We start from the raw sequence: 15,727 nt of genomic DNA on the forward strand, positions 1-15,727 counted from the left end.
AATAAGGGAAGCCCAAGTAAGTGAGGCTTTATTCAGATGCATGTCACCTCATCAGCTGTCACAGCAATGTAAGTCTCTGGTCTTCTCCTGAAACCCTTCCAAATATCTTCATGTTCCCCCTGCAGCCCAAAACACTGTGAAATGATTCTGACGTACTCTAATTTAAGATCTCTGCATGCAAGTGTTAGTTCCAGGCTGAGTTTGGCATTCGAGGCCACCCAAAGTTTGGGGTGGGTCCAGGGATATTTTGAACATCTTCACCCTTCACGTTTACCACATGTACTTAATCAGGTTGGTCCTGTGGTCTCAGTGCCAACCCCACATGCCCCAAATGGAGCTGAAGCTCTAAGCTGTACTTTCAAGCCCTGAGAGGCCTGTGGGTAGCATCACACTGGGGCCCATGAAGGTAAAAAAAAATCAAGCTGACTTTGGAGCTGAGCGTTATTGTTCCCAGCTCCCGCCTCTTCCATATTAAGCAATTAATGTCTGTGCCATCCTGGAAGGACACAGTGAAGCACGCACATCCCACACATGGGTGCCAGATGCCTGGGACCCTGGGCTGTCTAGCTGACTTTAACTTCCCATTAAACCTCCAGTGAAAGCAAGCATCTAATGTGTTCAGGACATTTGTTATGTTCTATATGTGTTTTATAGGGGAGGCCCTCACTTTTCCTTACCACAGCACACTAGACTTCTTATGTATAGACTCAAAGATGGAGAGGCAATGGGCATAGCGGAGTACTGAACCCCCTAACATCAATGTCTACTGTTAAAGTGGGATATTAAATACATGGAACAACAAGGTATATTGTTTGAGAATGAGACATTGTACATACAATGATTTCTAGTTACACAGTTGACATTGAACAGTGGGAATTGTTTAATACTGTTGCTACCGCCACCATCAACAGCCATCTCTGTAGAGAAGGTTTGACTCAGAGAATCCAGATGAGTTCTTATGTGTAATGAAACTACAGAAGCTTAATAGAAGTAGAATCATCATGCAGAGTGCTTCTTCATACAGAACCCTGCTAACGCCTGTTCCCTGTAGTAGTCAGATCCCATTGCAGATTCCTGGGCAGTTCTGATCCTCTGTAATGAATGGGTCAGAATAGTTAGTGCCATGTTGCAGTACCAGGAACCCTCCCTCCCAAAAAACTCTCTGTGACTGAAATGAACAAGTTTATTTGTCATTTGTGTTACAAGTCCATTATATTTTGGCAGCTGCCACTCATCCTGGATTCACACAATAGTCCAGAGTGACACCAGGAGGATGTCAACTGGTGGGGACAAGAGAACTTTGGAAGGCCTCAAACTTCTAGTAAACTCATTAGCTCAGGAGAGGTGCAATTGGTTATAAATAACGACATGACCCAACTCAGTCACAAAGGAGCAGGGGATACAATTTCTTCATGCACACAGACATGCACAAACTAGAGACGATCAGAAAGAACATTGGTGATGGCTATATTGTGCTATGATGATCGCTCTTTGAGGCAAGCAGAACCAGGACTGTCATTTTTATCTCTTATAAAAGAAAAATTAGACACAAAGAGGAATGCCAGTTTCATGGATCAAAGGGAACGTTCCCAAAGGTTTCATATCCTTAGAGAGTGATGTAAGAATATTAATTTTTGGCATCCCTTCATTCCCCACAGACCTTGACCATTCTCCCTTCTACCACCCAGCACCTGTGCAAATCAGCTCGTCATATTCAACTTGCTTAGCCCTTTAACCAAAGATCTGTAGTGTTTTTTTTTTCTCTTGCAGGATTTTATAAAGACAAAACATATATAGAGAAAGACTGTAAGGGACACTAGCAGTTAGGCTGTTTTTTTTTTTTTTTTTAAATTATGGCTAATTATGGCTTCATAGTATATTACTTCAAAGCTTAGCAGGTTAAAACAAACACTTTATGTGCCCAGTGATCTATCAGGAACTCAGAATGGACTGGAATTGGTGTCACATATCTGGTCCACCAGACATCAGTGGGGATGTCTGGAGCTGGAGGGCTCTTCTAGAGGGCTCGTTCCCTCTCTACTCTGGTGCCTTGGCATTCCTTGGCTGCTTTCTGCTTCCCTACAATGTTTCTTATTCTCTAAACCCTCTTGGTGAGCCCTGGATTATACAAGGTGACCTCTAAATAACTGGATTCTTTTATGAGGAGGCTAGGGGATCTAAGGATGAGTGTTTTAGGGAACTGACTTTATATGTCTCCCAGTGCTGTTCCTACTGCATGTACTTTATCCAGGAAGTCACCAGGAAGCCTAAAATCAAAGACAAGTATTATACCCCTCATCTCAGTGGATGCCATATTTGCCACTTACTAAGGCTTAGAAATGCTGGGTGGTATGTTCGAATCGGACCTGTCCCTGACCCTGTCTAACGTCCTACATTGGCCAACTTCCCCTTAGTCTCTCGTGAGGTGTAGCTTTCACCTGAACGTGGTTGTTTGTACTTATAAAACCATAGAATTGGGACGATGATGACCTCTGAGGCCCCTTCCCCACAAACATGTATATAGTGATTCCCATCACTCCAAACTTTCCTTCAAAATTTGCTCAAAGTTCTTTTCCTCTGAAAGCCCTTCTAGTTAATAAAATCTGGTTTTGATTACAGAGAGTGAGTTAGTGAATTTCCTCTGTACACATGTGAGCAGTTCCTTGTTCTAAGATCCAGTTCTGTAGTATTAGTGTATCACCAGCCACAGTTTTCAGTCACATCATCTGACATTGATCTTTCGCTCTCAAGAATTCCTATTACATTTTTAGTTGAAACCACAGGATTTGGAGTTTGGGAACATAGTGTCTTGAATTGCTTTTAAATTGTTTCATGTGTACAAGTTGTGTCTTGCTAATCGAACTTTCAACTTTTCATGGGCACGGTCCATGGTTTATGCATTTTTGTTTGTTTGTTTTTCAAGACAGGGTTACTCTGTGTAGCCCTGGCTGTCCTGGACTTAGTTATGTAGACCAGGCTTGCCTTAAGCTCACAGAGATATGCTGCCTCTGCCTCCCATGTTCTGGGATAAAAGATATGTGCCACCACCACCTGGTCATGATTTGTACTTTTAAGATAGTAGTGCAATAACAAAAGCAAGAAATCTGTAGAAAAATGCCCATCCAAGATACCAATATCTCATCTTCTCTTCTCATAGGTAGAGCTTGTCATTTGGCTTTTTGAGCCTGCTTTATTTCTTTGGTATCTTGTTAAAGAGTTAGACATTATGAGAAGCAGCGGTGGTACATTTACCTGTTCATCTTCTTCTATTAGATTAACTCATCCTAGAGTTCTACCTACATCATGGAATTTCCCCTAAATCTTAAACTTTCATTGGTGAGTATCTTTTTTTTTTTTTTAAGAAAACAGTAATATCATTGACAAACTAAGAATTTGAACACAGAGGTTATATTCCAATATTCACTTTCCCAACTGTTTTAATAAGGCATTGCTTTTATTTCTATTTTGAATTATACACTGTGTTTAATTGAGATGCAAGGAAATGTACCATCCTTTCTAATTGATAGTAGAGTCAGGGCATGCATAAATATAGTCCATATGAACAACTTTGGCTTATAAGATCTCTTTCCAAAAGTAGTAGGCAAGATATATTGCTAAAAGTAACAGTTAATTTGTTTTGTAAAATATACATCGTGAAGCAAAATAGGGATTTTTTTTTTTTTGGCACTCTATTTGAAATAATTTAAAATGTCCAAGTGTGAACTCAGGGTGCCTCCAACATTGTTAGGATATATCATATTTCCATCAGCACAAAATATGTCAAATGCCCTGTGTAGTCAACACCATAGTCTACTCATGGCTCGGGTGTCCACTGTTGGTCAGTACATAGGCTATCTGCGGTCTGTCACTATGTAGATTATCTCTGTCAGTTTAGAATATGTATCGGTGGAAGGATGCGATATGTACTTTTGATCTGGCATCTTTCAAGCACTATAATTTATTCTTGAATTGGTTTCCATTGCATAGATGTATCTTAACATGATTTATCTGCCCACCTTCCGTGGATTTTTAACTGTCTTGTAGGTTGGGGAATTTATGAATAAAACGGCTAAAATATACTTGAACAATTAATTCTCTGTGTAATGTATGTTTTCATTTCTCTTGAGTGAATGCCTAGGTGTGAATTGATGATTTCTAAAATAAGCATGTGTTTCACTTTAGAAGAAACTGCCAAACTGTTTTACATTTCCACCAGAAAGACACGAGCGGTCCCAGCAATTCACATCCTTGCCTAAACGTAGCACTGTCTGTCTCTTTCATGTTGGCTTCCTTAGCAGGGATGCAGTGGTAACTCATCATGGTTTCAATCTGTGCAGCCTAATGATGTTCAACATCTGTTCTATTCTTATTGGTAATTACACATACTCCTTTGGAAGTGATTGTTGAGGTATTTTTGTCAGTTTTTTTAAAAAATGTTATTTTATCTTATGTGTGAGTGGTACAAACCACTTTCCACTCTATACATTTTGAGTCCAGAAGTCTTTTGTAGATATAGGTGTGACAACTATTTTCAATCCAGGGAGCTTTGGCTTGTCTCTTAAATATTTAAATGTTGGCTTTTAATCAATAGTTCTTATTTTAAAAATATTTTGACTATTAAAAATAATTATGTTTTTGTGGGTATCTGTGTGCCTTTGTGGCCTAAGGGACCAACAGGAGTTAGATGATCTTGGGTCTGGAGTTGCAGGTGGTTGTGAGCCACTGGGTGCTGGGGAGTGAATTTGGGTCCTCTGCAAGAGCAATACCTGTTCTTAAACTGTGAGTCATCTCGCCCAGAAAGTTTCACTTTTGATGGAGTCTAATTTATGAATCTTTTCTTTATGATTCATTATTTGTACATGTGTGAGTATTCATGCATGCATGTGAATGCATTCTTCTTGCTGTTTCCCACACAGATTTTAAAAGATTTTCTTTCCTCTTGTTTGTTTATCTATAAGTTTTATGGTTTTAGTTTTACATTTAGGCCTATCTGCTTTGAGTTAAATTTTATGCATAGTGTCTTCAGGTTGTATACAATGTTTAAGGAAATTGGGAAATCCAATTGTCCCAGATGTCACAGTAGACATATCACCAGTAATAAGAAATGCTCACATTACAGACCTCTGATACAATCTACCAAAAATGGCACATCAACGCTATGTTCTTCCTTCCTTAAATTCTTAACAAAGTCTAACAAAAATAAAACAAAAACAAACAAACAAAATCCATGACTCCCAACAACCCAAGTTGAGATATTCTGCAAAATACCTTGAAGGTGTTTTTTGAAATGTTGTGAAAAATGAAACAACCCAGAAATATTTTAAAAGGACACACTACCTTGAGTGTGATATGGTGTCCTTGATGGTATTCTTAAGAAAAAAGGTAGTAAAAAAATGCTGATGGCATCCAAATAGTGTCTGTGCAATCCAGCTAACTCTTTTATAGCAACAGTAATTTGGTTTTGGTAAATGTACTATGGCTACGGAAAATATTAACTGAAATTGTTGCAAATTAAAATGTTTTTGAAACTGCAATCTTCTGATCCATGAACTTGGTATATCTCTTTATTTTTCTAGATTTCTAAAAAATCTTTTTTTCCTTTATGTCTTAGAGTTTTCACATATTTTGTAAATATACCATTAAATATTTTGTGAGTTTCTAGATGTATCGAAATGATAATTTTGAAGTTTTACTTTCTAGCTATTTGTTTATAGTATTAGATAAAGTCTCTGTGTGTGTGTGTGTGTGTGNGAGAGTGTTTGTGTGTGTGTGTGTGTGTGTGTGTGTGTGTGTGTGTGTGTGTATTGGAGGTGGCTACTAAGATTTGTTTCTCAACCTTAATACAAAATTGAGGACTGTGGAGTGAAGTTGACATTAGGATTTGACCCTTCTTCATTTCTGCTCCCAACCATCCTTCTTAGGGTAGCAGTGTCAGAATTTCTGGAGGTTTTAAAGTCATTCTCTGATATCAGATCTCCAGCTACAGGGAAAGCAGTTTAGGATTAAGCTGCTGGCTCTCCCCATTTTCGTACTGATAAGTCCCTCACATTTAATACTGATTTAATGACTATAGGGCACTTGCGTGAGCAGTTCCATGAAACCCCATATTCAAAAAAAAAAAAATTCTATTGGTTCTTGGAAGCATGGTGATAAGCCAGCACTGTCCTCCTTAGTTTACAGAAAATACTTCTTTCCTCAAAGATTTGGCAGAAACATGAGTAGGATCTGGCAGCAAACCTAACGCTGATAAAGGTGTACGGGTGAGACACCAGAAGGTAGATTTGGTAGATGTGGTAGCATGGAAGACTAAGAAACAGAGCACTTTTAGTCTTCTTCCAAACTCAGGCCCAGGCTGTGACAAAGGTTCCCCAGAGGATGCACAGTGCCTGGGAGAGAGGTGTGCTGATGAGGGGCGGTGCTTGTGATAGACTGGAACTCCCTGGAGAATTCCAGTCTGAGCAACGCCAGGGGCTGAGAGAACTTGTGTCTCTCTCCATTTCTGTCGTTTCATTTCTTAATTTCTAATTGGTGCCTGAACTCTGTCAGCATTCTCAATGTTCCATAGCCATCTGACCTTTGAGACTGCTTACATTCTAATGTCTGCTCTTGTCTCCTCTCATTCTGCCATTTCTTTTCTTAATGTCCTTTAGCACGGATTGAAATATTAGCTTGAGGTTTCTCTCTGCTTCAAGGCCATGCTCTGTAGACAAGCCTCCATTTTCTACACATTTAAAATCCCAAGCTATATATTCTTTTTTCTTCCTTACAAGTATAAAGAATTTCTAAAGATGCCCATATCCTGGTCACCGGTGTCTGTGGCTATATTATGTCATGGGAAAGAGAAATTACATCTCCAAATACCATCGTTTGCTCCTCCAGCAAGATTCTCCTGCAAGATGGGAGCTAATGTCCTTGCCAAGGGCCTTCTAAGGTCAAACAATCCCAAAAGGGAATCAGAATGAGGTTGGAAGATGTTGATTGTTTTAAAGATGAGGTACTCATGACACGACCTATGCAGGTCCCTTCCAGAAGCTGGAAAATGCAGGGAGCCAGTCTTGCCCCCAAAGCCTCCAGAGAAATGAAGCCTGCTGGGCTCTCAGTTTGAATCCAGTGAGCCTCACTCCAGCCTTTTATCATGGAAACAATCGACATGTGCTGTTTTAAGCTTCATGCTTTATATATTTCTTAAAGCAGTAATGGGGAACTAATACAGCTTTTTGTAATATATTTTAAATGTGGTTTCAGTAGAGATCCCCCGCTGTCACATGTCTGAAGCACAATGCTCTTTCCAGGTCTCCTGAGGATGGTCTGCCATTCCTAACCTCTGGCAGACCATGTCCTGAAGGATGCAGCCCCCGGCTCTCTGCCTCCCCCTCCCTGTGTGCGTGGGAAAACCACCGACTCTTGAGAGAGAGAGCAGAGAGCGCAAAGTCCGGTCAGATTTATTCTGACAAAATAGTTTTTATATTGTTTACTCATTAGGCAAGAAAGAAAGTGGAAGCTGGACTTTTTTTTTTTCTTCTAGGTAAAGTGAGAGACCAGAAAGAACAAGAAAGAAAGAAAGAAAGAAAGAAAGAAAGAAAGAAAGAAAGAAAGAAAGAAAGAAAGGAGGGAAGAAAGAAAAAGGCAAGATAAAGACGCAATTCTGCAAATGGTCTGCTGCCCTTGTAGGCAGCATGTCCAGGGTCAAGCCCACTGTGGCTCTGATAGGGAGATTTGTACTCTCTCATGACCCAAAGCTCCTTAATCTGTGTGTGGCCTCAGAGTGCTGGAGATCATCCAGACCCCGGAATTTTGACAGTTTTCAAACAAGTTGTTCTTATGGTAAAAGATTCAAATCGGTACCACCTCAATTTTGACCTCTGTTGACAATGCACACTCAGACACACACACAGACACACAAACACACACAGACACACACAGAGACACAAACACACACAGACACACACAGACACACACACACACACACACACACACACACCAATAAGTTACTTAGATGAGTGGAAGGGAAAATTGCTGTCATAGCCTGATGAGCCTGGTTTTGGAATTATAAAGGCTTCCGTTATGACATCTTCTGCTGAAGAGATGCAAATGAACTGAAGTGAAAAGCCGGCCAAGGAGCCTCACCAAAGGCTTCGGCTGCTGCTTGCTTATTACATTCTGTTGCCTGTTCTCCCTCCGTTGCGGATTCACACCTGCAATTACCCCGGCCCACCTGGGACAGCACAGGTTTTGTTGACTCTGTTTCAGGAATGCTCAGCCTACGTGTTTCCCAGAATAAAGAGCTTTCCAGAGCTGCGAGAATTCAGATACCACGGTGACACTTGTGTGCCTGATTGTCTTAAAATGATACCGCGGGAGGCGGGGTCAGAGAGAAGCAAAGAAAAAAAGAAAGAAAAAAGGAAAATCAGGTGGTGGGGTGGAGGTGGAGTGTTGGGGGGAGATCTTTTCTAACTTCAAAGGAACTGAATTAGCAAACCTGGGGACTCTGGGCTCTGCTTTAGTCCTGTAGTGATGAAGCTCAAGCCCTATTAAGAAGCTACAGCAAGCCTACAAACATTTGTCAGGACAGACTCTGTCATTTTCTTTAAAGGCAGCTGGAAATGATTTACACTGTAAGGTTATCTGTGGCGATAACAAGGTGTTCAAAATGAGAAGAAGTTGGAGCTCATTCTTCCAAAGGTTCCCAGATGAACTCTGACACCCTCCATGCCTTTCCCAGAAAACTCTGAAAGAAAGCAGATCCAGACACAACAGGTGAGGTTGGCCAGCTTGATATGATTGTCCACACCTGTGCTCTGAGCTGCCTGTCCTTTTGGGATGAGGGAAATTATATGACATGAGGCTGACACTTGGCAGACATCACAGGTCAATACTCCTGCCACTTGCTGGCCACGTGTGGCTATATGTCACCTCTGGCTAGGTCAGGGAGTCTTTTGTTCATCTGTATTTCTTTACACATCGTGGAAGGTAGACCTAGGAGGCTCAGCAGTAGCTCCCAAATTCGAAGAGCAACGAGAAGCTTCCTAGAAAGCTGTTTCTTAGGGTCTTCCAGTGTATGACGTATCCAAAAGTGTTCTGGCTCCACACCACAAGACACTTAGCTAATCTCTGTTACAAAATAAAATCATACATAGAATTTTAAAATTCTCTGCCTTGTCAATAAGAACAATAGTTTCAGGGTACACATGAACTGCCCTGAATATGAGTTCAAAGATCTGCTAAGTCCTCACTGGCAGTTTTTGGGTTCAGTGCTCTCAAACTGGTCACCAGGTGAGTGCCTGCCTTATTAACATTTCATGGATTGGGACACTGGAACTTGAAGAAATTAAGTTGTCTTTGACAAGGACTCACTAGTGCTAATTTGTTGAAAAATAATTTAAATTTAGTGGCTTTGGCCCCAGGGAACAAGAGAACTCATAAGGATATACTTGTGGCTAGAAGAAGTTTTTCCTCTGAGGGCTAACATTGATACAGACCTCATGCCAACTTGAAGACATCAGGACAATGTGGTTGGGGAAAGCTAACTGAGATATATTAATTTTGACAAGACAGAATTATTTTTAAAATGTACTTTCTGAGCACTTTATGTATAGATAGGAATCTTTGTTCCTTAAGCAATCTGCAGGTGAGCCATGAATAATGAGATAAATGTGCTTATAGGAAACTTACTGCTTCTTCATGGACGCACAGGATGAACAGCTCAGACTTAAGCTAAATTTCCTCCAGGTCTCTCAGCAGGAAGATCAAGGGCTCAGAGATGATGCCAGGGAACCAGAGGTCAGTGAGAACACTCCTTTTCATATGGATTTTATCCAGAGGGAAGATGTGAGGGCAACATACCCCGTACCCAGAATTGTTCCACTTCAGACTGGGCACATCAATAAAAGCTATTTCTTCAGAGCATGCTGGTGCTGGATTAGGTTTTCAGTTGGAGAAATCCTTTTCCTTCTTTGCCTGTTTGCTGGAAGAGGCCGTAAATTCGCAGGAACAGATGGCACCTTTTCAGAAACACAGCTCTACAGACCCAGAGAGCACAGGACAGCCTTCCGCAGGTGGGGCAACTCAAAGCTAAACTCTGTTAAAGGGGCAGTGTGAGAGGCGAGCCTCGTTCGGTTCTTCAAATCAGTAGTTCTGTCTTAATATGGTTCCGGAGAAGGGGTTAGGCTACACTTTGCTACTGGGAGAAAGGGAGAAAGAAAAGGTACGAAAACCCATTATTCCCCCCTTCCCGTAAGAAACTTTTATCTTCATATGTAGGAAGTATCTCTGGCCTACGAGCAACTACATGAATCTAATGGCTAAATACAGGCACGGCTATTGGCCGTGTAAGAGGTGTTGGGGCATAACTGTGTAGCAGTTGCCGCTAACAGTGGCATTTGATGGTAACCCACGATGTTTCAGAGGACCTTTGCTGCCCGAAGCTCTAAGCTTGGCGTGTTTCTTCCTGCCTACTGTCTTGTTTATGATCATTAGGTTGGAAGGGCAAACAGGGGAGCAGAATTTTGCCGGTGTACAAGGTAAGAAGAAGGCAGAGAAGTCTTATTTGAGACTCAGCTTACTGGTCCAACGTTTACTTCCCAGCTAGAACGATGCTGGACATAGAGTCAGAATGTCATCATTCCCCCCAATTTTCTATGGACTACTACAGAGTCAGTAGTGAGCAAAGGCCTCCATTGCAGGCTTTCTGGGATGCATAGCAATATGGCTCTGCACACTGAGTTTGTTTTCTGTGTCCTTCTTCTTGAGGCAGACCTAATCTTCTTGCTAAATATCCAGTCACTACTTGCTAATTGTCTAGTTGCAAACTTGGGCCTCTTTTTTTTTTTTTTTTTTTTTTTTTCTTTTTGGCCTATTTTCCTTCCAAGCGCTGAAGGTTCAGATGGCTCGCACCTCTCCCAAACATGCTATCTGCCCATGATACACGCGTTAAGCTTTTCTCCCCTTAAAACCCAGCTGACTGTTTTTTAGTCTGGTCAGTCAAACAAGCAAGCCTACTTTCAAATACAGCCTTTAGGGCCCAGAGAAGATGGCTCAGTGCTCTCTCTCTCTCTCTTCCACAGGACCCAAGTTCTATCCCAATCACCCACACAGTGGTTCACCATGATCACTAACTCCAGTTCCAGGGTGTCTGATTTGCTTTACTGGCCTCCTCAGGCACTGGGCATGCAAGTGCTGCACAGACAGACAGACATCCATGCAAAACACCCATATCTGCAAAATTAAAATAGCGTCTTTAAAGAGATAAAGGCTGTAATGAAAGCCATGACTTTTTTTTGTTTGTTTTTCAAGACAGGGTTTCTCTGTGTGTAGCTATGGCTGTCCTGGAACTCACTCTGTAGACCAGGCTGGCCTCGAAATCAGAAATCCGCCTGCCTCTGCCTCCCAAGTACTGGGATTAAAGGCGTGTGCCACTACTGCCTGTCTGAAGGCCATGACTTTTAATGCTAACTTAGAAAAGAATGTAACATGAAAAGAAAAACAAAGTAATGACAACTTGGCTAGTACAGATGAGACAGCAGACAAGAGAGAATACCTCAAGACTGCACGGTGCAGGCAGCCTAGTGAAGATGTGGTTACGGTACCCTGGGGGCCATTCTATGGGAGCACACTCCCGCCCTCTGTGGACCATCCTAACAGCCTTCTATTTGGGGGGTATTGACTCGTCACCAGTCCTCACTTCCTGCGCTTCCACTCTCAGTAACAGTATGTGAACAGTGTGGCTAACTACATGTTGCTCAAGGACCCTGAAGCTGACTACAGTCTTCACTTGTACCTGATCAATGTGAACTTGTATCTCCCCAAAGGACAGTAATGGTCCATCACCCTCAGCGCCCCGGAGCAGGGAGAAGAACCACAGAATGTCTCGGGGAAAGGCCCACTTTGGCAGGCTTCCTGCCTGCTGACAGCAAAGGCATTTATGGCACAACATCTTAGAAAGTTGGAACCTTGTGAAAAATGACTTCAGGAAATCATTGGGAGGAAATAGAAAGTCCTCGCTGACTCAAGTTAGCAAATCCCAGATGTAGCACGTCTCTTAAACAGAGCCATCAGGGATGGGGTAGCTGATAGTTCGGGCCAATCCCTTTGACTTCGACCCTGTGAAGTAGGATAATGTCTCTCCCATACCCATTTTGAAGTGTCTTCTTTGGTCAGCAATATAATTGGTTCATATCCCTGACATGCCTCTAAGTGGCAAGAACAGGGATGGTTTGGGTTTGTAGGATCAGGGTAAGAAGGCCAGATACATAACTTTCTAAGAAGTGTGGGTTTTTTCGGACATGAAATCTATAACTTCTACAGCTAGCTAAAAAAAATTTTTTTGAAAAAAATTTTGAAAAAAAAGAAAAAGTAACAGCAGCCTGATAAGACATAAGTGCTCATTTGCAGCACACCAGCACTCCACACAGCAGGATGATAGAGAATTCTCCCTGAACTAGAGTGTTGCTCTACCTATAAAGTGGTTCACAGTAAAAAGCATGGCTACACTTGGTTGAATAACCTCACAATACGCTGGCAAAATTGCAAACTTGATGTATGTCAAAACAAATTGAGTAGTTTCTTGCACAGTGCTCTCAAGTACAAATATATTTTGTCACTATATAGTTTTGAATAAAAATAGTGTGTGTGTGTGTGTGTGTGTGTGTGTGTGTACATATACAGAGGCCAGAGGAGGCCATCATATACCCTGGACCTGGGTTTATAGGCAGCAGTGAGCTTCCATTAGTGGGTGCTGAAGATCAATCTAGGGTCCTCTGAAAGAATAACAAGTCCTCTTAACCATTGAGCCATCTCTCTAGCTCCTAATTGTGAATGTTTAATTAGCTGCGGTTTTGAAATATGAAAATAAATAAATGAGATTAAGTTCACTTAGGTTATATGTCTAAAACATTAATGATGTGTTAGTTAAAATAATCATAATTAGTAAAAATAATTCATCACAACTATTAAGGATGAGCTATAACATAGTTGGTGCTGTGTTTGAAATCCAGTTTTCCCACAGATACCTGTGGCTAGTGGCTGCCATCTTGAACAGCACAGCTCAGAAGCCTAGCCAGTCCTCTGCCTGTTCTGTGTGATCATCACTGAGGTACATTTTAGGGAAACTTCCAACGGTTTAACCTCTGGAGAGGATATTTCACAGCCAGAATTGAGAACATTAAGTGTTCCTTCCTAGAGTGAGAAACACACTAGATGATCAAAATCCACACGTTCACATTTTAACAACTTGGGAGAGAGAGCTGATTGCATATTGAAGCGTGTGCTTGAACCATCCAAAGCAAATGGAATCTGTAAATAAGTCACCCTGTCCCTTTTACAGTTGGTTTGAAACAAGCTGTCCTGGGGGTTCTTGGACTGGTGGTAGTTGGGGCTTTCCTCTTTGCCAAGCCCTTCTGTTTTTGATCATTTGCTATTAGTGAATGGTTTGTTACCCATAACACCGCTATGACTCCCTTAGGAGTCTGGTGGCTAATGTTCACCTTTTTTTTTTTTAAATGATGGGTTTACTCTTGATTCTTTTTGCTTTTAAGCTTTTACGTAAAGTGATGGGTTTATTTTGGGTCTTTTCATACATATTTTGCTTTTGTCATTCTGTCCCAAGACTCTCATCTTCGTGCCCCTATTTCTCCAGTAGTTCCCTTCTGCTTGTGTTTTAGGGATATTTTTCTTCTATAGTTGATCTGTTACTTCAAGGTAATTTGTAAATAGACATCTTCAAAACAGAACGACTTCGGGAAGGGTGGGATTTTCAGCCTTACACAAGCCATAAAGGTAGCGCCTAAGAATGTTCACAGCTGGTGGAAGGGCACAGTTCACTATGGAAGGGCAGCTTCCTGGGCATATAAATAACCTTGACTAACCAGAGATCCCAGGGTTCCATCTACATTCTCAGTGACAGACAGACGGGCATTCCCATCTGGTGCCCTAGCAGGTCACTTAGTGGCTTCATAAGAGATGGTTAGGCCGAGGAATAAAAGACTAAGGAAACCAGGGGTCACCTCTTTCTCCTGTTGTCTTCTCTTGATCCTACAGAATCAGGTAGCCCTGAAAAATCTAATGTCTACGCTGGTACTTCATAGGGTGGGAAGAAAGACCTTCCTTACTCCTACTGCAGAGCTGGAGGAGGGTGTGTTGCAACCTTTGGATTTATGCCTGTTCCTCCCTAGGGACTTTAATCTAAGTTTCCTCTCCTAGCTTTTTGAAAAGCAAAAGGTTAGAAACTGGGCTAATGAAGAAGGTAAGGGCTATATCTGTTTTTTGAGTACCCTAACTAAGCACAGACACTAAATAGCGAGGTAATGGGGAGATCCAGGTATACAGAAAAGAGGGCATATTTACTCTAAAGAAGATAACGTAGTCTTCTCTTTCCTAAACCTTGCTCATACTCTGGGGAAAAGCATACATTCAGATGCTATCCAGAGTAGTTACCTAACCATTTTATTAGCTGCAAGCTAACGCTCAGCCTTTGAAAGGGATGAACTCCTTGCAAGAATTTACAAGCCTTTCCCACCCCAGGAAGCCCAGTGCACACTTCCTGTCTGCATCTTGCACTTGGGCCTCCTCATATGGGTTTAGGAGACACAGCTGGCTTCAGGGCAGTCTGCTTGTCAGCAGTCCTTGTTGTGAAAAAGAACTCCAGCACCAGTGTAGAGGCTACTAAAGACATGTACTGGTGACACCGTTTATAGTCTCACTGATGCTGGGACTGTCCACTTGTATCTATGTCCTTAGAAGGTTCTAGGGTTATCCAGAGCCTGGGTCAGAAACCCCAATGCTAGAAGACAGGTGGTTCCTTACCTCTTGAGTAAGCAAAAGCTAGTGTGTACCCTGCTTATGTCTTCTCTGCCTCTAAGTGCCACCACACCTGTGTCCTCTGCCAATTAACCAGTTATTGCTGTGTCTCCTTTTGTCATCAGCTTTGATCATTTGTGTAGACATCAAATTGGCCCAAGTAGACATTAAACCACAGGGTCCCACAAAGCAAGGCCATCACATTTTCCTTAAGAACCATAAAGGGAAATTACTGAGTATGGTCCTGTTCTAACGTTGCTCAGAAGACCATTGGTCCATTTTCTATGAGTTGTCAAGTTGTGCAGTCTGGTCCTTAGCTTTCTCACAAAAGATGTCAGGGTGCCTTCAACAGGGCAAACATGACGTGCTTGCTGCTAGAAACAAAGAGCAAGGTCAAACACATGAGCTGAGATCTCCAAATCCTGTTATTTTGCTTGACTGGATGAATCAAGACAGCAGAACATCTGTAGGCTTGGAAAACACAGCTGTCAAATGGCAACGTGGGCCAAAGATGTTCGAAGTGTGCGGAGAGGGCTAGAGTTCAGAAGCAGCAGCTCTCTGGAGTCTCAGGCCAGCTTGAAGGTTCATTACGTACTCCATAGACTACTTGAAGACCAAGACCACTGGAATCCTGGGAAAGAAGCTGAGGTGATACTTCTGGAAGAGGAATGAGCTACATACAACTGAGTGTAGCCATTGCTAACTGGGTATCATCTTATTAAGTTATACATTTTGATTTTTTTTAAAAAAGGAACATACGATAAAAAGGTAAATGGTGACCAGGAGACTTAGGGAAAGGGTGTTAATCTTAAGATTTGTTTAAACATTCTCCTTTGGAAGACTCTTGGGGAGAGAGATGTATTTATTAGAGTATGTTTGAAACTGCTTCCAGCCTGTACATTAGACTCAAAATATTGATGTTCAGCACTGCTTT

This window comes from Mus pahari, chromosome 15, assembly GCF_900095145.1.
Source record: "Mus pahari chromosome 15, PAHARI_EIJ_v1.1, whole genome shotgun sequence".
Lineage (NCBI taxonomy): Eukaryota > Metazoa > Chordata > Mammalia > Rodentia > Muridae > Mus > Mus pahari.